The 24,779-nt window shown below is 47.0% G+C and overlaps 1 protein-coding gene across 10 annotated transcripts in view; it reads right to left on the bottom strand.

Moving 5' to 3' along the window:
• Window positions 1–24,779, bottom strand: part of B4GALNT1 (beta-1,4-N-acetyl-galactosaminyltransferase 1) — a 702,884-nt gene that overhangs the window by 376,535 nt on the left and 301,570 nt on the right. The window contains exons 1-2 of one of the 10 annotated variants that reach the window (XM_078688952.1): window positions 5,495–5,587; window positions 3,618–4,013 (exon numbers count right to left, since the gene is read on the bottom strand). The exons of 6 other annotated variants lie outside the window; for them this stretch is intronic. The gene's annotated coding sequence lies outside the window, so the exon portion shown is untranslated. Of the gene's footprint in view, window positions 1–3,617; window positions 4,014–5,494; window positions 5,601–14,622; window positions 14,788–15,449; window positions 15,666–24,779 lie in introns of those variants that run through there. 3 more of the 10 variants (XM_078688947.1, XM_078688954.1, XM_078688951.1) reach the window with 3 other exon arrangements.

Genomic DNA, 24,779 nt, shown 5'->3' with positions numbered 1-24,779 from the left:
ATTGACAAAAATGGGAGGCCGCTCATTTGCATATCTGGGACCCAAGATGTGGAATGCTCTCCGTTGGCGCTAAAAACAGAAACTAACCTTTCTGTTTTCCGTAAAAAATTAAAGACTTTTCTGTTTTAAACTCTTTAATTCTGTTTTTATCTTTCAGCCACTGCTTGTTTTCTTCTCTAGTCTGTCCCTGGCGCCGGGAAACCCATTGCGGGTAGCTGTGCGCAATATAAGTTCAATAAAATAAAATAAATAAATAAATAATAGCATAAAGAAAAGTGTAACTTAAAGTAACATAACATAGATAACATATGTAACATAACATATATGTAACATTATTTAACACTAATCATCAGGGATGAAGATGAAGCTGGTTGTGTTTTTGCTTTCTGTGGTGTGGAGTGAGCACCATCCTTCCACCAAAATTTGTAATAGCTGGGAAGTGCTAGGGACTGAATGTCTTTCAGAATTCTGCTGGATCAGCTGTCTGCTTGACCAAAAATATGCATAATGCTTCTGGCAAAGGAAGAGAGGCTGCCAAGTCGCTGATTATCATCATCTGGATGGAGAGGAGACTCAGGTTCTTTTCCAGCCTACCTACATGACACTGTGATTCTGGGCAAATCGTCGCCCTGACCCTATGTACCATTACTGGTAGCGCCTATAAATATCTTTAATCGGGCCTTGTCTGTTTGATTACACTGTAATCACTGACTAACCATTTAATTTATTTAGGAATGTTTTATAATTTTCTTACGGGTGGGCGGAATTTTCCGTTCCGCCTGCATAATTGGCTGAATTTTAGCCACTCTGCGTTACTTTTTAACGCAGAGTTCTAAGCAATATCCTGCCAATCGCCGCATGATTGAAATTTTCTCCCACGAGGCTCCAGAATATGTGAGCGAGATTTGGCATCCCCTAGCATGATTTTCTAACATGGGTGGTCATCAGCGTTCGCAAGTGTTCACGGTCAGAGGGCTGCTGTTCAAGTAGATTTGCTACTGCTTGAGATTTTCTACTCGAGCGGCAGCAAAATCAACTTAAATGGCCACGCGCTCTTGAGCAATGCATGGTACCGTTTACATTGATTTTCAGGACTCCTCACACTACCGGCATTGAATTGAAGCGTGAACAGCACAAGCTGCAATTTTTCTGCCTATTGGCAGAATTCAGCAGAAACTCACTGAGTTTTTCTGGAACTCGGCGGAATTCCGCGGAGTGAAACTCCGCAAGTTCCGTCCACTCCAAATGTATCTTGTTTTTTTAATCAGTTATCAAATGCGAGGGGCTAAAGGGCACAGGGAAAAGAAGAAGACATTAATTTGCCCTACATAAAAGTACAATGATGCAGGAATCTCAACCAGTAATAGTTGAACAAAATGAACCCAGATTAATTTTCGGGGGCATCCTGGGATTTAAATCTGAGTTTGTTATTTCAGAGTGGTGGCTAAGTAAATTTACCAGCAGAGTTTCTATTTGGAAACCCCATCGTGCAAACTCTACAAGATGTGAACTACAAACGTGTGTAAAATAAACCTTGGTTAGTAGCTGTTTCTAAAGTCTCGCACAAAGACAGGGTTTTAGTGAGACACTAAAAAGAGGCTGCAATTCTCATGATTCTAGTTTTACTGCTGCAAGTTTTTTAAAATGTTGTGAAATAACTATTTAAGATGTGGTCCTTTGCCTTGAGACAGACAATTACAGTCTGCCTGCGTATACATATACCACGTCGGCTGAAAAGAGTTCTTAATAGCCTCCTTCTTGTAAACAGCCGACAAGGGCACAGACACGTTATAAGGGTAATGTCCTCCTCTCCTGTTTTACATAGTCTTAATCGGACGTTGTTGGTGTTCTGAGCCAAGGCACTGTGTGGATTAGACTTGGGAGGGAACAAAGCAGTGTCTGATCAAGAGCTCATTTAACTGCAATGGCCACTGGTCTTCCAAGTAGGGCTGGGTTTTAAGAAATGTGTATTCTCCTAGGATTGTCCATTTCTAGGATCTCGCTGAAAGGGTCTCTATCTTTTAGCATGGATGTTTTTTTCAGGACGCCATTAACAGCTTCTTTGAATGATTCTGGGGCAAAGTGCTTTCCCATAACGAACTAACAGTCAGGTCATCGATTTCCAGATGCAAGTACTGCTAGGAAGGCACATTTTTATTGTTTGTACTTTGTGTCAGAGAGTCTGGCATAGTTGGTTATCTGACAATGACATAATTATCTTCCATACTTTGAGGTAGGCCCCTTTTCTTGAAGTTGTTTGGTTTAATAAACCAAACTCTAGTCTTATCTGAGTCGGTGAAGCGTTGCGCAGAAGTCGGAAGAGTGATCTAAATATTTTTGTAATGATCGTATTTAAAGTAGCCACATCTCTGCCTCGTAGGGCCTCGCATTCATAGGGGATACACAGTGGAAGTTGTGCTGCTATTACCATTAGCAGGGGCAGGTCATTTGGGCCTCCTAAGGATCTCTGCAGGATGCTGAATGCAAGGAGCAAGTTGTTGCCCTTCCTGGGCTGATCTTGCTTGCATTGGAGGAAGGAGGCCTTGTCATCAAATAACACCACAAGGGATCTGTAGGTTTTAACCAACTCTAGTTGACGACCTTATAGGTACCAGTTGTGAGGTTTCTACTTTCTATTGCTCACTTCCATCACCTTGTTTTTTTCCTATTTATTGACATACAATTGGCAGATGAATAATGGGATAACTTGTCGATAAGTTGTTGCAGGCCGAGTTTTGTTTGACTTAATGAAATAAAATCAAAAGCATATAGAAGGTTCTAGATGTGCATGCCTCCTAGTTGGTAGGGTGTATTTACTTCATTCAAGGCTGCAGTCAAGTGAGCCAGGAAGAGATTAAATTGGTATAGTGCCAACAGTCATCCTTGTTTTAGGCCCCCGGGTGGTGCAATTTTCATGGACACAAAGGAGCCATCACTGATTCTCACTCTTACCCAGGTGCCGGACTAGAGCAACTGTATTGCTTTCAGGAGGTGAGCAGGGATATCCCAGTGGGTCAGCTTATGCCAGAGGAGATTACGTTGCACACAATCAAATGCAGATTTAAAATCTACGTAGCAAAGATAAATTGTTTGCTTATTCAGCTTCTGTTTGTCTGTAATGAGCGATAATGATAAGAGGTTAGTTGCTGTCCTTTCTCCTTGTACAAACCCAGATTGATTAGGGGGAACAATTTGTTTTACTTCTATCCAGACCTGTGGATCAGTTGGGAGAAAACCTGCGAAGAGTTTAAGCTTGGAGTCTAATAATGTTATAAGATGTTAGTTTTCCAGGCGCTGGGGATCGCCCCCTCTGAAAATGGGAGTAATGATGAATCCTTTCCATGAATCCGGGATTGTCTCTAATTGAAGAGCACTGTTGAAGACTATTGACAGATTGCACGCTCAAAAAGCTGGGTTTGGCTTATACAGTGCTTGTGGAATTCTATTTGACCGGGAGCTCCATCGTTTCAGCTCTTGTTAATAGAATTAGATAATTGATCTTCTGTGAAACTTAACGAAGGAATGGCTGGGTTTGTGGGTGGCGGAGCGGTGGTTAACTGTACCAGCTGCTTCTTCACTGTGTTTGACTAATTTCTGTAGCCTTCAACACCACTTACCAACAAATGTGTACTCAGCACCCTCACATCATAATTGGTCTTCAACTGCATCACCCTCCAAGTGTTGAAGTTGAACCTGGAGAACAGAGTCCGACTGGTGAAGGTGAGTTCCACCAGATGCAGTCTCACCTATCTTCTGCAACAATCCCCAGATATCAGTCTTTTCTGCATCCTCCTTGAATGTATAAATGGCGTCTCTTGAACTTCTGCTGACCATCAGGGTCACAGTCCACCAATATATGATTGAAACACAACTTTATCTTAACTAGTGGTCAAAGTCAGTAACTCTGAACAAAAGCTGGCTTTCCATATTAGTCTTGATTGCTTCACTTTTCAACTCATTGCTAGAGTCAAGTCACTAGCCTTCTGCATTAATAGCAACCACATGTTCACGACCTGCATTGCAAAAAAAAAAAATCATGCAGTTGCCTACCTCACCAAAAGTCTGTGCGAAACAGGATCACATCAACTCGATGAAAACACCACTGGCTCCCGCTACCCATATAACACTGAAATCCTGTTTCACCACGTATTAACAGTCACCTATGGCCTTCCACTGTCCCTAGCAGCCAATACAAAGGTATCTGATGGAGCACATATGACATGCAGCTGCGTCAAAGGCAGGGAAATCAGGGAATCCAGCCAGTGCATGATGAGACAACAGGAGTACTTTGTTATGCTCCTGCACTGAAAAGCCATCACTTCAAGCAAAACAATCAGAGGGTACCTACATATTGATGCTTACTCCTATAGAGTTCTCACTTCTTTCATGCATGTTATTGCTAGGTTTTTCTTACATAAATTACATACATATCTATTTAATCACACGAGGATTTCCTTTTCTTTTATAAGGTACTGATGCCCGTCCTTTTATTTCAAATAAATGCCACACAGATAGTGATATATGACAAGGACATTAATTAACATGAATGATGTTGAACAAAATGTCACCCTTCCTTTAACAAGCAAACAACTGACTCCTACAGGGATTCAAATTGAAAAACTGAATTTGGCTTTCTTCATCCAACCTTAGTATGCCAAAATGAGTTTTCTGGAGGTTTTGAGCAGAACTGTTAAGTTATTCTGAGGTTGCGGACCAAACAAATTGATTCACAGCATTACCCGCCCTGTACCGATTGTATGTATCCCATAATTATGAGGTCTCTCTGATGAAGAAAAGCATGCCTTGTGACATGATGAAGTCTATCATTAGGCATGGACTACCTGATGGTCTACCAAATGCCAATGTCTACATGATGACAAGGCACCACTTGAAAATGAGATCAATATAGAAAAAAGCCATACATGATAACACTATCTCCGCTTGTGACAAGGTTTGCCCTATTTGCAGGGTCCACCCTGATGACCAAGTCCAACTTATGCTGGAGTCTACCTAAAGACAAGGTCTATTTGATGAAGAAACAAACCTAACAGGTATTCTACTTGATAAAGATATCTTGTGTGAATAGTACAGTTGTAATCCATTCACAAAACACAAACGTTGGATTTCCATTGTATAAATCATAGTAAACAAATTCTTTATTTTTATGTGAATGTTCTATCCAAAGTAGTTTTCAATGATTTCAGTGAGATTGTCGCATTTGTATTTATATATCGCAGATTAAGGGCAGCAAAATTCAGCTGTCAATATTTAAAGGTCTTTGGCTGCAATATAGTGTTTTATAAACCAACAAACTGGCAGCTTGTGTAAAAATTTCCAGTAAGAAGTTACATTATCTAGCTCTTTTGAAAAAGTATTCCTAATATCCGTGAATCCCTGGCGTTTACTGTAAAATTGTTGATTTGTCGGGGGCGCGGCCATGATAGCGTCCGAGACGGACACGTTATTAGGAGCTACATCGACTCTAAGAACTCACCTGCTCGGGGTTGCCCGGCTGCGAACCACGCCGCAATCAGACATGAATGACAGTTTCCCGCGCCGATTCAACGATGCAACAGCCGGCGCCCTTCCTTCTTCCCGGCTCTTGCAGACTGCACATCTGTGCGGCGGGACCAACCCGGAGGAAGCCCTGGAGCTGGTGCTGCGTCATAGCTCACATGCCCGGAACCGCTGCGGGCAGAGCGGAACCGGCGTGAACTTAAGCCGAGGGTGATTCCGGCGGCATACATTGGAGACCGATTGAGTTCAGGCTAGGACAATAATGTGCACAGCACCATCAAAATATACTGCTTCGGAGTGGGGGGGGTGGGGTGCCCCATAACTCCTGCACCTAATGCAGCTGCACAATGCCCTGTGTGGGCTTGGTTCACGGAGACCAGGCGGGCAGCTAGAGCCAAATTTCGGGGGGGGTGAAAATATTTCGGGGGGCTAATTCTTCCAACCACGGACAAAGTGGCTGTGAGAAGGTGCGACCACACACCAAAAGCCTAATTTACAACTAAATGGTCTTTTAAAGACCTGTTAAGTACTCGGGTGCGGCTGCAATTACATGCTCGCCAGCCCGCGAAGCTGTTTGCCCGGGCTGACAGGCAGGGGGGGGGGGGGCGTGAGCCCAATGGGTGTTGCGCGCCTGATGGAGACCATCTCTACTCCTTAGTGCAAACCCCAAATGGTAAACCTGTCCTTGTTTTTCTCTTTTATGCACCTCCTACCCCTGGAATCGGAGTGCCACGCTGCATGCAGCACCTTACAGCAGAAGTCAATTTATAGGGCAGGTGCCCGGGAAATGGGGAGATGCACGTGGGAATCCTCAAAGATCAGTGTAGGCACCAGATTGGCCTTACCTTCCACTTTACTTTACGCCTCTAATAATGCTAACTGAACCTGTTATAGTTCTCCTTTTAGAATCCCGGCCAACTACTATATGGACACTGCTATATCCGATCACGCCACCTCCTCTAAGATGGCGAAGACCAAATCGGACAGTGCCCCGGTGCAGGCCAACGGCGCACAAGGGACTGACAAACACCTGATGGTTGGTGATCCTGTGGACAAAACGCTGGCGGTCACACTGTCTGACCACTCCGGCTAATTCTAGGAGCTTCTTTCGGCTGTCCTGGACATCAAATCCACTCTAGAGCTAGAGCTAGACTCCCGCAATGTTGATGTGGGCCTCCTCTGGGAGGATCATAAGAAACTGAAGTACTGGGTTGCAATCTCTGCATCCACACTGGCTATCTTGAGGCCCATAGTAGTAGACTCCAACAAAAGCATCCGTGCCAAGCAGGAGGAGGTGGAATACTTACGAGGTTGAATTGAGGACCAGGAAGGGAGATCCGGGCGAAAAACGTACATAGTGGGCCTTCCTGAGCAGGCGGAAGGCCCAAACATGAAACTCTCTTTGGAGGACTGGTTTGTCAACATGATTTTGCAGGGCAAGCAATCCACCTTCTTCTCATTGGAAAGGGGTCACAGGGTCCCAGGGAGACAGCCCGGGCGCCCCAACGCGTCCAGGTGGTGGCATGCTTATTCAATCAGATCTCTGTACTGGAGTGAATGTATGACATTGTTCTGCATTCTGTCAATCACCTGTTGTTTTTGCATTTGTCACCCAGAGTGGGACGGGTATGCCCAGACGTGAGTCCCGTGCTCTCCATGCCACTGGAATCAAGCTATCCAGGCTGATGAGGGCTGAAAGCCCGAAACCGGTCCTTGGATGCTTGTTTCCAGTCCAGGGAGGACCTGGCTCGGCTGGACTGTTCCCATGGGGCACAGGGTCAAGACTGATTTCCATATGGCTGGGTTCAAACTGGAATGGCATGGTGAGCAAAAAACGATTGATTTAGGCCCAGATCTCTGTATTGGGGTGAATGTATGACATTGTTCTGCATTCTGTCCATCACCTGTTGTTTATGCTTATTCAACGACAGGTATCACAGACTGCAGGTGACGAAAGCAAGGGTCTGTGGACTGTCAAGAATACCCCAGTGCATATTTACCCGGACTACACCCTGGAGGTCCAGAAAAGCAGATCTTCCTTCCTCGGGATGAAGTGCCTACGTGATCACAACATAAATCACGCCCTACAGTATCCCACCACTCTCTGGGTGCAGCATGAGGGCTCCACCAACTTCTGTGTGAATCCGGGTGAAGCTTGGGTCTGTGTAGAGCAAAAGGGACTTGCACCCACACATGGGGACATATCTGTCTCTTTTCCTCTATGGCAAGCACAGAGACAGAAAAAGACATGCTCCTGGCGCCAGACATCGGGACCCACCTAAGAGCAAGGGTCATTGGAAAGGGCCAGTGCATTAAGTGATGTGGAGAAGCATGCATCAGCCTCCTCTCCATCGGCCTCTGAGACAGAGAACCAGCACAACGACTCACCATTGCTGTCTGAATCCCAGATTGCAGTGGTGTTGGGTGGCAGCCCACTGTCACCATTTAAACATCGGAGGACCTGATGTGGCACTCTCCGAATAAGTTTGCAGAGGGTGTAGGTGGGCAGATGAGCTTGTTTTATCACTGGGCACACACACAGGAGCATGGGGCATGTTACTCTGGTCAAAATTACACATACTCAGCAGCTTGCCTTAAGAACTTGGCACCAAACTATTTGCAATCGCCTGAACCTCATCTGAAGCAAACGCTGCAAAAGTTGGAGATCCTTAAAGCAAATCCTCTTCCTTTCACTGACATCTCAAAAATGGGCGGGCAGTCTATGGGCCTGTCAGCCTCACCTAGCACCGTTCTGCATAAATCGCCAGTCAAAGACCTCTATAGCATGTATTTGAACATGCGTTCCATGGTTAAGCATCAGCTAGAAATTTATAACATCTTGGTTACTGATGCGCCAGATTTGCTATTTCTGGCTGAAACCTGGCTTACAGAGGAATCCTCCCCTGAGACACTAGCAGCACTCCCCTATAATTATTCTTTTTTACAAACTAACAGACCCCCCAGGAAAAAGGGGAGTGGCTGCTGCTATCAAAAAAGATCTACCCTTCACCATCCTGCCCTATTTTGAAATTCCTGCAGTTGATAATTTAGTTGTCAAACTGGATCTGCACAACAGCACACTCATATGTGTAGTACTGTATAGACCTCCTACAGTGATTCCTGTGTTTCCGAAAGTCTTAGCGAACAATATAGCAACCCTGACTACAGATTACGATAAAGTCTTGCTCGCTGGAGATCTAAACTATTGGGCCAATGGGACCGATGAGGGAACACTATTCAGGGAACTTACGGAGTCCCTTGCCAGTCTAAACCTCACTCAACACATCCATTCTCCCACGCATATAAAAGCCCATATTCTTGATCAAGTGTGGTCCATCAATATTACCCTGCATAATCTGGCCGTTTATCCTTGTGTATGTTCAGATCACTCCATTATCAGCTTTATGCTGAATAATTTGTCATTGCTGAAACACCCTTCCTGTCTAAAAAGCACCTTCAGAAACTGGAATCGAACTAACCTGAAGGCGCTTCTAGACACTTTATCCTGTGAGCAGCCTGCCTTAGGAGAGTTAGATAGCTGTGAAAAAGAGATCACTAATTGGCAAATGAAGGCCTTTAATATTCATGCTCCCCCACAGACTAAAATTTCCCGCCTAAGGCAACATGAAGCATCTAAATGGTTCACTAAGGAACTGAAAATCCAAAAACGTAATGTTCGCCAAGCTGAACGGAAATGGCGCAAATCTTATCTAGTGGAGGACAAAATGAAATATACCTCAAAATAGCATGTGTATAAAAATGCCAAATTGGAGGCTAAGAGAACCTTCTTCACGAATAAGGTACTCAATTCGGATAACAGCTCCAAAGAAATCTTTAGGGTTGTGAAAGAGCTATCAAATCCCAGCTGCGTGACTCCGTCTGTCACTGCTACCCAGGATCTCTGTAATGATATGAATTCTTTTTTCATTGTAAAAATTAGGAAAATTCAACATTCCATTGATTCCAACAGTCCTAGCGTAGAAGCCAGCCTGGCCTATTTCAATTCTTCTTCTCTTAACACTTTTCCTAAGTTGGACAGGAAACTTTTTTTAGATCTTGTTACGAAGATTAAATCGGGCTCCCCCAAGGAGGATTGCCCTATTAATATATTAAAGGCAATTTATCAGGCTTTCCCCAATACTATTTTGGAGTTTCTTAATCTTTCCCTGTCTCATGGCATTGTACGGTCAGTTTTTAAGGAAGCTGTGGTCATCCCACTACAAAAAAAGCAGGGTATGGATCCCAAAAAGTTGGAGAACTATAGGCCAATATCGTTACTTCCATTTCCTGCCAAATTGTTGGAGGCTCATGTAGCTACTTGTTTTAGCTCTTTCTTAGTAGCGACCATGTTTTTGGATGCCCATCAGGCGGGCTCATGACGGCCCCCAGCCGTCATCAGCACACGCCCACCGTGATGCATGGAGGACGGGGGTCGTCATCAGCATGGAAGTGGTTAATGCTGGTGGGGTTGTTTCTGCTTGCAATATTATGGCCTATTTGGTATGTGCACAGAGCTCCTCAGTGCTGTTACTAACATGGAACATCAGAGGTCTAGCAAGTTACATCAAGCGCAACCGCATATACCAGTATCTTTGCACGCGCAAGATTCATATAGCACTCTTGCAGGAAACTCATCTTACCTCACAAACACTAGATACAATGCGCAGGCTTTGGACGGGACGCCGGTAGGGACCACGTATTTTAGCTATACCAAGGAAGCATTGATCTGGGTGGCTCCTGGTACACCACTAGAGTTCCTGCATACCGGTGTTGACACTGAGAGATGCTCTGCAATACTTGAGGGCTGTTGGACAGTCTCCCGATATCGCTGGTGTCGCTGTATGCCCCCTATACTAACCAGGCTGCTTTTCTTCAGTCCCAGACCCCAGCGTTACTACGGAACACACTGGCCGGGTCTACTGGGGAGGAGATATTAATTGCTCTCCCGACTTAGAAAGGCACTGCTCTTGCCCCGCCACCTCCCTCCCCTGCCCCGGGTGCCCAATCACTTGCGCTCACACACTATTTACAGACCTGGTCTACCTATCTCCAGATACAGGACACTTGGCAGGGCCTGCATCCAGATTCTAGGGAATATTCGTACTACTCTGGGTTGCATGACCTACACACCAGAATTAACTTGATATACTGGTCACATGATGCCATTGCCAGGGTGTCCCAAGCAGAATATATCGGAAGCACCCTATCAGACCACTGTGCACTGCGGTTGTCCTAAGGGAGATGTAAACCTAAGATTCCAACATGGCGACTGCCCTAGGAGGTGCTCTGCGACGCCCCAGTCCGCTACTCCCTTTCAGACAACAATACTTCTTATTTCCAAGAAAATGGGGGTACCGTATCTAGAGTTGGAGTGGAGTGGGACACATTTATGGTCGTACTCCGTGGACATATGATTAAAGCAGTACAGGGCACCCGATTTACCCTCTGCAAGAAGCTTTTTTTTTTTTTACACAGAAAAACACCATGGCTAACCAAGAATCCAGATGTATCGTTATTGAAAAATAGGTGCTACAATTCCCAGCACCCCCCGAGGATAGGTGCCATTGATACAAAGAGGTTCACTCAATAATGATTCAGGAGAACCAATAAAGTCCCCAAAATCTTCTTTATTAAAAAAACAGCATGTATAAGTTGAAGCACAGCCAACGCGTTTTGTTCCTCTGTGCCAAGGAACTTCGTCAGGGCTGAAACAATCACAATGAGACATAATGTAAATAGAAAAATAACATATATAATAACACAATAATAACATTAAGAATACAACATATATAAAAACAATAGACAGCCCACATAACAAGATATATACAATTTTTACAAAACATATTTTTTACAATATTTTACAAACAGACATTCACAATTTTTTACAAAAGATATATCTTGAAAGTGTTTTGTGTATATATACATATTGTTACCTAAAGAAAAAAGAAAGAAAAAGAGAGAGAAAGAAAAAGAAAAAAGAGGGGAAAATCAAAGGAAAAAGGAGCAGTTTTCTTTGGCTAGATTATATTGCAACAAAGCTGAGATAGCTGACACCATCCAGCAGATGGTGAGAGGTAAAACACCTGGGGCAGATGGTTGGCCCCTGGAGTTTTACGCGACTTTCGGAATGCAATTGGCTTCACATCTACACTGTGTGTATACTGATGCATAAGGACAAGGCATATTGCCCTCCTCTCCTCGGGAGGCAGTGTTGGTGATCCTGCCCAAGCTAGGCAGGGATCAACTGGTTCTCGGGTTGTATCGGCCATTGTCCCTCCTGAACTCTGATAATAAGATCCTAGTTAGAGTTCTGGCTAACAGACTGATCATGGTAACCCAAATTCTAGTGCACCATGACCATAATGGCTTAATACCTGGCAGAAAGTACTTCCTCAACCCTTGCAGACACTTCATGTTGATGGATTGGGTGTGCACAAAGGGCTCCTCACTCGACATCGAGAAGGCTTTCGACACCATGGGCTGGAGCTACCAACAGGCAGTGGTCACTGGCTCTGGGATAGGCCCCCAATTTAGAAAGTGGATCTCTTTGTTATATAATTCACCAACGGCAGGAGTGAAGACCTGATCCATAATTTCAGATTTGTTTGCCATTTAACGGGGCACCCGACAAGGATGCCCCTTGTCACCTATTATTTTTGCCCTGGTAATGGAACCACTTGCTTGCGCTCTCCCACAACGGGCCCCCGGACTGGGGAATAAAGGCATATAGTTAATGGCAAGTAGTCACACTCTATGCCGATGACGCACTGGTATACTTGTGTGGAGACCCAACGATCCTACCAGAACTGATAGCGCTCCTGGAGCGGTTTGGGGGGGTTTCAGGCTTGAAAGTGAACAGGAACAAATCCTTCCTATTCTCTATGATCTCCTTAACTCCAGAGAAGAAAGCTTCCACATAAGCTGCTCCCCTGGTCCTGTAACTATCAAATATCTGGGTGTCCTAATATGCCATTCGTCCACAGACTTACTAGATGGAAATTTGGGCAAGGCAATAGCTAGAGTTCGGTTCTCTCTACCGTTCTAGACGGAGTTACCATTATCACCCATGGGTCATATAGCTATTTCTAAAATGTTGATACTGCCCAGACTATTGTACTTTTTTTCTGCTCTCACCCTCTTAGTGCCCCAGAAAGTCTTCCGGTATCTTAAGTCGCTGCTGATAGACCTGATATGGGGTAAGAGCAGAAAGACGATCTCTCTATAAAAATTGTATGCCCCTTGTCCGAAGGTGGATTGGGAGCCCCAAATTACAAATTCTATTACGCAGCTACAATGGCCAATGCGCTGGCTCGCTGGCCATAACGTAATGATCTGGGATACTGGGCAACTGGATTACGCCCAACTACTGTGCTAGAATGGTTGCTGGGCTCGGAGACTACAATTCCACAGAGGCAAGGTAACATCCTTATGTCCATGGCATGTTCGTGTTGGTCCTCTTACCTGCATAGGAAATGCCCCTTACGCCCCCAAACTACCTCTCTGGGCGATGCCAAGTTGTACAGCACAGGGACTTAGACCGGAAGTGACAGAATGGGCCACAGCACTTGTCACTTCATGGGGAGGCCTGTTTTTCCGACTCGAGTCTCTGCACATCTGACAACTTGGTGAATGACTACGAGATCTCCCTAGGGTCCTTTCTCTTGTATGCATCTCTCACACACCAACTATGCACAGTATGAGGCAGGGCACATGATGAGCATGAGACATCCAGACTACTCCAAATGCTTTTTGTGCATGGTACTGCCCGACACACCATTACAATGCTCCATAATTTCATACGCCGAGACAGGGGGGTCCCTCTCACAGCGCTCAGGGCTTACTGGGATGTTGAAGTATCAACAACATTAATCGACAAACAATGGGTGCAATGTCTGGGAATCCCAAAAGTACGCCAGGCTTAAGTACATTCAATTTAATTGACGCCACCACACTTATCTCACGTCCCAAAGGATCGCCCGGTGTACCCCAGATTCCCTGGACACTTCCCCTCACTGTCATGACACCTAGGCCACCTTCGCACATATGTTATGGTCATGCCCACAATTAGCGACATACTGGAGAGCAATGGCAGATACACTGACAGGCCGCAGGCAGAGCGGTAGAGCTGAAGGGCCCACACTTCTTGTAGGGGGTCACTCTACATACAGCAGCACGGAAGACCCAAAATAAATTATTGGACTTGGCTTTGGTGGTAGCTAAGGGGAGGCTAGCTATGAGCTGTAAGTCACACTTAGCACCTCCCATTCAATTATGGCTCAGTTACTTACGCAGAGCCCTCATAGCTGAAGAGCAAAGAATGGCAGCAAGGCTCAACTTACTGCACCCCCAGTAATGTCACCACTAGGTCACCAGCTTGAATATTGCCCATCTCAAATGCCCAGCTGCCACACGATCATAAAACATAAATATAACAAGAAAATGAGATGCAATATGGTCACAAATAACCTAGTATTATGTATTTTTTATTGTTCTGTCGCCTTATGCAAACTGTTTTCTTTTCATGTGGGTATATATTGATGTTGTTCCAAATGAGTACAAATATGTGTTTAGATATGATTGCAGCCCCGAAGAAGCCCTGGTTGTAGGGCGAAATGCGTCGGCTGTGGAAGTATTTGGAACAAAAGAATTTTCGGTTCAGATTTGGAACTATGGATTGATACGGTTTTTTTAACTTGTTTATTTGTGATCATATTGCCTTTCATTTTCTTGTTATACCCTCACAGCCGAACTTTTGATCTCCCATGGACTATACCATGCCACCTGATCACACCCAATCCTTCTGGATGGAAACCATACCTCACTGCAGTCGAGGCCAAAATAACAGATGCTCCTCCATGATTACCAGTTCTGTAGTTGACGCCCCCCCACCCCCCATGGTTAGTGATGACAACTACCTCTGGTCACTGAGAGCCAACTTGTTTCCCTGCCATCCTCCTCATCCTCCACCTGCCAACAACACCACCCCCCAACTAAGGCACAGCCATAGTTAAGAAGCATACCACGTTCTTTCATCACACTGTCCCCCCGTACATGCATTGCAACCCACTTGTAACATAAAGGAAATAAGAAGACTATGGGTCTCACCTTTCTTTAGTTGATGTTTGAGATATTTTTGATATGCATAGGAGTGATTTCAACTTTTGCTCCTAACTGTTTGCACTGAGAAAGGTGTGGCGAAACATTGTGTACTGTACACACTGCGCATTCATGTTACTGCCACTTTTGCCTCTGTACCATACACTGTGCCGATGCTATATGTTATTGCATGCTCCCAATATGAAAGGAGTACTGTATGTTTATCAAAAAGTCAATAAAGAAATATTCAACAACAAAAATAATGTTGCTCTGCCCATATAATGGCAATCGTAGTAAGTAGTTTAACGAAGCGTGGATGGTTGAATTACCTTCCAACAGTGTTTAGGAGCCAACATTATTTTATTTGTCTCAATAACCACTTCCCTGTGTGCCTACCGATAGTGGTGCTAGCCCAGTAATAAACAATACAAGCAGAGTTAAAATCAGCTTCAGGGGTCCTTTACTTTACGCCCACCACCACACCCTCCCCTCGCCGCTGACACCACTCCTTGCTTCAAGTGAAGAGAATACTCCAGTCAATCAAGTGGGTGGTGAATAATTCGACTTACGTCTTCATAACATGTCTGTGTAATTGCCACATGCTTGTACTCATTGTAAACCTATCTACGCACAGCGGTCGTGTTTCGTGTGCGTTGCATTACTGTGATGATGCTGTGATACACAACTGTTGTCGTCGGCATAATGGTGAAATGAACACCCCCGGAACCCGGCCCTTCGCCTACTTGCTTGTTTTGTAATCTAAGGAGTTTTTAGATCTACCTATAGATGTGCGTGTGTGTGTGTGTGCAGTCATAGAGATCTATACTCGGTTACACCTGTAATGTCGCAACGCCTTCGTGGTAAGGTACTGAGGGAGGGCAGCTTATCGGATTTATCTTTCGCTGACGGCACGGTTTCTGGAAATACTCCCCGGGAGAGAAGTCCTCCTGTCGCTTGACTGTCTGTGCCACAGGGCAGGGCTGCCGGGAGTGTTTGCCGCACGTTTTCGTCGAGCTTCTCCCTCGGCCCGCCAGGGCATGCCTCAATTGCATTTGATGTCAAGTAAGGTCATGGAAATAAATGGGCGCGCGCTCTTGCCTTGCGACGTGCGCGCGGTGATCCAGATCACGTGCTCGGGGCCTGGGGTGACTTCAGGGTGTGGGCCTGGTGGCGGGTTGAGAGAACAAGAGGGTCAGCTTCCGGGTTGCATTAACGCCTGTGCTAACTTATAACACTGCCAGCAGTGCCAGTCTACGCCCACTGCGCGCCCACCCACCCGTGAGACATATTTTTATGCCTGCCTGGTGGGGTCACGCTGCCACGGAAATGCCATTGGTGTAGGGTAGGGTGACCAGAATTTTAAAGCCAAAAACAGGGACATTTCATACAAATAGAAGAAGGACTACAATTTTACTTCAAGCGATGAGAGCGCTCCCCAGCAGAGAATTACAGAACAGGCAGTAAGAACATACATAAAATGCAATTTTTAAGCGCAATAGCTTGCCTGTTAATTAAATTGCTTTCTTGAAACAACTGCTAACTATCCCTGCTTTGTAAAACATAAAAACCGGGTACATGAACTAAATTTCTTGAAATTTGCTGTGAAAACTGGTTAAAAACAGGGACCGTCCTGGCAAAACGGGGACACCTGGTAACCCTAGTGTAGGGTGACCAGGCGTCCCCGTGTTGCCAGGACTTCATCGCTTGAAGTAAAATTGTATTCCTTCGTCTTTTTTTGTGAAATGTCCAGTTTTTTGGCTTTAAAATTCTGGTCACCCTACATTGGTGTCAACTCGTCGCAGCGCCTACTTGTGACAGCTCTTTACACTGCAAAACAATCCCCGTTTCCCAAAAGGGCCCCCAGTGCAGGTTTCTCAGCCTGGCCGTCAGGAACAACCCGCGATACCTACTCCTGCTAGCTTCTCACACTGACTACCCATGGGAGTGCCCGCCCCACACACAGCCTCCTCGTGCCGGGTTCTAATCCTGCTCACCAGTGACTATCCATCAGTGTATTTTTAATATGATCATGCAGCTCATGCCACAAAGTGGATTGTTGCCTAGTTCTTGAAGAATAGGCGTTATAAATACCCAATTCAATGGTAATAAGTTATCGACCTTGTACTGATGAAACACTCAGGCTGCTGCTGTGATTGGGATCTGTAACACATTGGTTGCTGATTGAGTGATTATCTACTGAGCTATCACACTGGCAAACGTGTGTGGGGAGTGCAAAAGACATTCAGATTTCATACTCATTCCGTTTTTGCCCACTCCCCTGAGACAGCCTTTAACTGGGAGATAATTAGTGATCATTGGCATGATTTTTTTTTTTTTTGGGGGGGGGGGGGGGGGGTTGTTTGGTCCAAGTGGAGTCAGTCACTTGTAACACAGACAGTCACGGCCACTGGAATTATGCGACAGATAGGACTGTGAGGTCGAGCACCTCAGGCCTATAGGCCCGCAGCAGTACATACACGGACACACGGGTATATCGGTCGGGTCTGGACTGAGCTCGGGCGGCCACACCACCTCCATTTATTAATCGTGCTACGCCATTCACGGCTCAGACGCATGGGTGCAACATATCCGGTACATGCCGGGTCCACGACTACACCGCCAACTCATTACATCCCATCTCAACTCAGTCTCTTTTCTTTTCTTCGTGGGCTGGTGTCAGGTAAGCCACCTAACATGCAAAGTCTTTCAGGCGGGAGCTCGGGCTGGGTTCTTTCTCAGTTTGTATCTAGAATGACAAACCGGATCCGGGGGAGGAGACTCTGGTGTCATGGGTATTTCAGTTTGCTCCCATGGACTCTGGGGTGTCGTTCCAGTTTCCTGGTTGATTTCACTTGGCACCCCTAGGTGGGTTCTCTGCGGAGTGCTCGTGCGTTCTTTCTCAGAAGGCCCTTCGTCCATTTCACTTGCAGCGGGGTCAGGCAACCCCTATGTGGCGGGATAGGCCTCCGCTACTCCCTTGAACCATGAGATGTTTCTGGTTACCTTCTCTCCTTCCTTTTCCACAGTGATCACGGTTCCTTTGACACCAGTTACAGTCCATTGTCCTGGCTCATAGGGGGTTCAGAACTTTCTTCCCGATCTTCGGTCCCTCATTATCACTCGGTCCCCTGGTTGCAGGTGACGGGTTTTGGTTCTCCTCTTGTGGCTGGCGACCAGATTCTGCCTCTTCCTCCGTCCCAGGGCGTCCTCCTCATTGTAGGGTGGCGGAACCCAACCTGGGCAGACAGGGATGGTGTATCAGTGTGGGCCATTAAACATTAAAGCCCACAGAGCTTGGTGGGTGGTGCTGTGCGGTGTGCTTCTGTATTCTCGGAGGAACAGTTGCAGGTGGTGTTCTGGGTCCGCTTTATCGGCCATGGCAATGCGCAGGACCTTGTTGAGGGTCCTCATAAACCTTTCGATCTCTTTGTTGGCCTGTGGCCATTGAGGGGTAATACGACTGTGTCGTACACCGTGGTGGTGCATGAACTAGCGGAATTCCCCCCCTTGGAACGGGGGCCCATTGTAGCTCCTTATCTCCTCCGGACACCCGAAGATTGCAAATGTCTTCTCGAGCACTGGGGCAACCCGGGAGAATTCGGTGGAGCCAACGACTTCTACTACTGGGTGTTTGGAGTAGCTTCCCACCATGACCGGGGTCATTCGGACTTCGGGAAAACTCCTAAGTTCAATGCTCACCTTCTCCCACGGGCCCTCCCATGCTCTTCCATCGGAATGGGTGCTGGTCGCTCTGGTGCACTGGTTAGCTGGCCCGCCGTGCATCCTCTCACAATCTCTTCTACCCGGGCTTCCAATCCTGGGAACAATACTTTTCCCCGCAACCAGGCCTTAATCTTTTCGACCCCTTGGTGTCCTCCGAGGGCCAGCAGTGTTACGTGGTGTTGAAGGGCAGCGGAAATGATTTTGCAGGTCCCTCGCAACAGGATTCCATCTTGGGTCACGCTCAGCTCATTTCGGACCTTCCACATTTTTGCAAGGCACTCTCTGTCATGTCCTGACCACTCATTGGCCTTCTGTAGGAAGTTGTGCAAGTTGCCTCCTTGGATTGCACTGCACACCTTGGTGATGTCTGCTAGGGTCAGTGCTTTAGGGCACGTGACTGTTAAAATCATGTTCAGATGTGCTTTGAGGCATTCAACTTCCAGCTCCTCCTCCTGGTGTTCACTGGGATCGGGGTGTCGAGAAAGAAAGTCGGCTGGCTTCTTTGCGCCTGGTCGGTACACAGCCTCCATTTCGTATTGTTGGAGCTTGATGGCCCATCGTTCGATCCTTGGGGGTGGGTGAGGAGCCGACCCTTTGAACAGTGGTACTAATGGTTGGTGGTCCGTGACAACCTTGAATGGTTGGCCGCAGATGTACAGGTGAAATGCCTGCAGGCCCACAAGATGGCCAGGGCCTCCTGATCGATCTGCGCGCAGCGCTTTTTGGTGGGTGAGAGAGACTTGCTGGTGTAGGCCAAAGTGGCCCACCTCCCCGGTGCTCCTGTTCTTGAGCGAGCACCGCCGGAGCCCCACAGGGCTGGCATCGACGAGTATCTCCGTGTGCCTGGTAGGATCAAAATACACCAGTGTGGTGTGGTCGAGGCAGGTATGTATTCTATTCATTGGCATACCACTGAATACTAAAAATGTGCATTGTATATATTGGCACAATGCTCAAAACAGGATTCTGTACAATTTATGAAGAGATGTTATCAAGGAATAAATCCTGCATAGACTTATCATGCAATGGTACACCTGCTCCTGCCCTCCCAAATCCTGAAAACACTGGGTTTTGCTTTTGCATTGGCATTTATAGTTCTTTCCATACATACCTCTTGCGAGGCCTACGGCGTCGGCTCTGTTTGACCCGATAAGAACCCATTATACTGCGGATAACTGACGGGAATGTGCAGACCAGACATCCAGTGGAGATCTAGGCTAGAACCGCATTGACCACTTCAAGGGTTTATATAACACTGATAGTGTGCCTCGAAGTATCTGCTGCAGCCGATATCATGTGTCTACAAGCAGGGTGACCCCTTCCTAAATTTTGGAAAATAATACATGTACTCCAGTTAATTGATGTGTTGCCAAACCATTATGTTTATGTGTGTTTATGTTTAGTAAAGCGCATGGCTACCCGAAGACTTCCCCACCTGGCAAGTACTGTGCTGAGAGTAGGGCCTCTGGTACATTAAAGGGGAAACAGCCATGTCTTAAATTTCTTCCTGAAGGAAAGGTAATTTTCCAGTGCTCTGAGACTGGGTGGAAGATCATTCTCTGATGCTGATTTTGGACTCACCCCTACATCACAATTTTTGGGGGATTTGTGAGTGTTGTGCTTGAGGACCAGAGTTTTGCTCTGCTTGCATTTCTCTGGCACAGCCATGGACTAAAGTGAAGAGAATGGGGTGTAAAAAAAGGATGCACATGCATTCCATGCAGTCTGGCCTATGTAGCAAGTGGTTGGTGCCATGAGTCTAGGCCAGGAGCTGCCAGTGTGCCACAGCACATATGCCTGGAGTAGAAAAAGCAGAGGGATAGATAGCTATGCATGTGCTTGTGCCGAACCATCATTAGAGTGATATTTCCAGTTTCAACTGCATTTTATCTGGAGTTCTGTGTTACCATATTTTCCTCATAATGTCACGTGGCACTGTCCAGTCACAGTGGAATAACCTTGGAAGAGGCAAGTCTTTTCTGCATTCCCGAATTCCAGCTGGTCTTAGGTATGTTTTGCCTTAGCTGGGAAAAAACTCCTGGCTGTGTCGCCGGTGAGTAGCGTATACAAGGCATGTGTGTGGGCAGCTGAAGGACTAGTCAGAAATGTACGAGAAGAGCATAACCAGAGCTGTGCCACGATTTCTATAGGAATGCCCTAACAATCTTGCCCTGGGAGAACCCAACAGTTATTTTATTGGGTCCAGTACTGGAAATGGTCATAAATATTATATAGAACAATATTTTTGCTATTAAACTGCATACGGGTGAGTTGTTTGTTTAGAGTACACTATGATCTTAATGGGTTTCCAGTGTTCAATAGTTTGGCTACATTGGAAAGCAAAGATTTTTTAACAGGATAACTAGAAAATGCAGGCCGAAATTCCGCCACCAGAGTTTCCAGGATATAGCACTGATTTGCAGTTTTTAAAAATTCTATAGGCTAATCGCACAGAAGTCTAAGCGCGAAGGATTGTGCACTGGCGTTAGCTGAGAAGTGAAGTCCATTGGTGTGAGCTGATGCTCTTCTCCGTGGATTTCTACACTGACTCAGTAGGCACTGCCAGACTGGGCATTTAAACAGGCTCAAGTGTCAAAACCGGCCTCCTGAGGCTCCAGCCTTTCCCGGGTTGGCCAACTTGCCCGGCTGGCTAGTCCGACTATGTCAGTAGAAAGGAAATCCGAACCATGAACAGTACGATATGGATCAGTTGACAGCAAACTGGCAGGAAGATTATTAGGTAGGTTGCACGATTTGACACCATGCTGAACTTCTCAAGGGTTTTGCAAAAAGAAAAAAAAACAGAATTTCACAGAAGACTCTTCTAATGTACCATAACCATATGTAAGAGCCAAGGAACTGTGTAGGTCACCGATTTCGCAGTTTATTAGTAGAAAAGTGGATGATGTACAGTGATCCTAAGCTTACCCATATCAGGTATGAGTAACTTACCCAGTCCTGCTTTCTCTGATGGATAATCCTTTCCACAGAATCTTCATCCTATGAGTATCTTTCAGGCTCTGGACTGGATCTAGGAACTTTTCCCCAAACAATAGCTCTCTAGCAACATCAGGCAGCTTCAGCCACAGCTCTGCTCATCCTGGACGTGTCAACATCAGGTCTGGTGCTCTACCACCTCCTTAACCAATGAAATTTCTCTCCTTAACCTGATTTCTCTGTTTAATTCATCACTAATGACAAATTTTTTGAAACGTTTACTGTATTTGTTTCCTCCCTCTATGTTCATTGCTCCTCTGTGGGATTTGATTATTTTGTTGCTTTTCCTCGTGGCATCCTCCTTCGACCTAATGCACGGTTGCCAGCTTTGACTTTCATGCCTTTCTGTGGCAATTGCTTCCGTCCATAGAGTCGAAGAACTTTCGACCCTCTCAGATCAACGACCATTCGCAGTACTCGACCCGGATATTGTGGTTCTCTGTACCTGCTCATCTGTTCCTACAAAAGTGGTACCTACCTGGTAGTTGACATCTGCGGGCGACCACATGGTCATCCTTGCATACTTTTGTTAAATATTACTGCCTCACAGCCCAAACATGCAGTGATAGATACTTGGCGAGGGCTGTGTTCATGACCTCCTTGCTTATACACCACTTCCTAGAGGGTTATACCTAGGGACTAATTCATAAAGTGAGGGTTCTATGAGAAGACATAGCCTTCAGAAAAAGAGTTGCTTATCTTCAGGAACAAAATTTCTGGTGGATATGTTAGTTTCAATAGATTAGTCACTGCCCTCTCTCCTCCTCCGTGAGTTTGTGCTTTTAATACGACTTCAGGGTATGTAAACATTGTCACTATCATTCATGAAATCTCAGCTTCTCACCGCACTCCTCGATGGTGCGTTAAAAAATACTGAGAACTGACACCAGCACACCAACTGGTACCTACTAAATGTCAATGTAATGCATCTAGATTGGCAGAGTCGCAGATAAAGCCATAGGCCACCACCTCACTGCTCTGGAGAAATACTGCTGAAAAAAAGTTTCCGGATCCAGTTTGGTGCTTGGAGGATATTCATAAGTTTACACATATATATAGTCAATGGGCTCAATAGATTATGCTATATGATATGACTGAGGCCACGGCATAGCAGCTTACAGGCGTAGACTGACCTCCCTCCTTCTTAGCTTCCACACTGTCATGATACCCCCATGTATGCCCATTCCCCGAAGGCCCCCGTTCCATCACGGATGCCTCACACGGCCATTGCCAAGCGTGGAGGGTGGGTAGAGCAACTTATTGTTGCAGGACGGTGAGTCCTGTTGTATTATTGAATTAGAGTTATTATAGTTCACTGTTGTAAAATGTATGGATCTGTGCAGTGCACCTATTGAGAATGTTCATGTTGGGAACTGTCCTACAGTTGGATTACTAGTGATGAAAGATTTCATCCATAGACGTTTGTTTTCCATTCACATCACTTGCTTCTTTATAACCTATCACATGGATTCAATAATTCGAAGTCGTTAATATGCTAGATATGTGTAGAATACTGGACGGTACTATTATACTGCCTATTTATCAGTGTTTAATATATCCCACTGCATGACATGTACTCCAACACTTGATTGTTCGCTGCACTGTGTATCTAATGATCAAATGAAAACAAAACAAAAAAAATACCAATAAACGGGGGCGTGGCTTAGCGGGCGTTGATGGCGGATGCAGCTTTCTAGAGCTCCCGCCGGCCCGATAATTATCCGACTGTTCATCCTGGCCCCCGGACCCAAACAGCCCACTGCTTGAGGGGCGACTGTGGCGGACGGTGTTGGGAACCACCCGGTGCTGGAGGCGGCGCTCCGGGGCCATCCGGATCCGTGAAACCGGCCGAGCCGGGGCCTCGATTTTGGCGTGCCCGGGGGCTCGCGCGAGAGCCGGCAGCACAATCCTTCTGCCTGAGCCGGGGGCTGCCTGGTACCAGCGGCGCAACGAGGGAGGCCCCTGGCCGACTACACTGCGGCGGCGGAGGGGATTGGTGCCCAGAGGACGCCGGTGAGGAGCTGCGGCCTGCCTGGCCTTGGGGAAGCCGGGGCCTCGAGTTTGGCGGTCCCCGCCCGGCGGAACCGGCATTGGCTCTCAGACAGGGGAGCAGACGCAGTGGGACCCGAGGTGCAAGAGGGTCGGATAATGCGTCAGGTCTAGATCGCTGGGCATACCACAGCTGTGCTCATCGGGGCTGTGGATTGGAGGCCTGTAGAGCAGACCGGAGGGGCCCGTGTCCGAACCTGGAGAGGCGCGCCTGCTGACCTGGTGTGGACCTGGGGCTGACCCTGCGACGGTGTACGAAGAACAGTGAGTGCCTTCCCCCCCACATTGGTGTGACTATTTGTGGGGTGAAGGGGACCGGTGGGGCCGGCTTACAACCGGGAGGTGGCCCTGACCAAGCTGCTGGACCTGACTGCGGGCCTGGGGTGCCCCTGAATAGATGTGGAGGACCACGAGACGGGCACGTACAGTCTGAGGCGGTGGAACCCGGGTGTCAGGGCCTGGGCTGCCCGGCTGTTCTGGGGTGCTGATCACTGTGGTGGTGGACCCCTGGCACCTGACGTGGTCACCTGTGAGAGACCTGTCTAGCTCCAGATTACTGTCGGCTGTATAGTGGCACCGGGCGAGACTGTCATTGGATCTGTACCGGGGCCTGGTGTGACCCTTTCTTGGTGGAGAAATCCCCCGGTGGACTATCGCGCTCTGGGGCCGAGACACTATCCGACTTGTCCTGTTGCTGCCCGAAGGGAGACCTGCTGGTCGCTGTAGCTGGACTGCCCTCCTTGGATCACCCAGCCATGACCAGGGGCGGTGGTGGGAACGGGCCTGCTAAACAGGGACCCATAGACAAGTTTACCGGGCCTAGTGGAGGGTCTGGTGCCTCCGGGAGCGGCCAAGGTACGGGGCCCGACAACGCGGCATTGATGGCGGCGATTACACAGTCTCGGGACATGCTGGACGCTAAAATAGGATCGGATGGGGCTGACGTCACTCTATTGCGGCAGGATCTTCGCAATGCTGTGGCCCGCATTACAGAGGCCGAAACTAGGATCACTGGAGTGGAGGGCGATGTGGGGTCACTGAAACAAAAGGTGGCGGCAATGGAAAAAATCCAAAAGGGCTTGGCGCTCCGAGTGGAGGACGCGGAAGGGCGGGCGCGCAGAAACAACCTGCGCTTCGTGGGCTTTTCGGAGGATTGCGAGATGGGCCGCATGGATAGTTTCTTGACACAATGGCTGGAGAGTTGGCTCCCCCCGGACGCCCTGTCGCGATGCTTCGTGATTGAACGCGCCCACAGAGCCCTGATGCCAAAACCACCGGTTGGAGAGCGCCCTCGTCCAGTCATAGCCCGATTGCTGAACTTCCACGACAGGGACATCATCTTACGAGAGGCTAGAGCCAAGGAGACGCTTCTGTTCGAAAGCCACAAAATTATGATC

The sequence above is a fragment of the Lissotriton helveticus genome, chromosome 1_1 (assembly GCF_964261635.1).
Source record: "Lissotriton helveticus chromosome 1_1, aLisHel1.1, whole genome shotgun sequence".
NCBI classification, from domain to species: Eukaryota; Metazoa; Chordata; class Amphibia; order Caudata; family Salamandridae; genus Lissotriton; species Lissotriton helveticus.
This window is presented reverse-complemented; position numbering and strand designations above follow the sequence as displayed.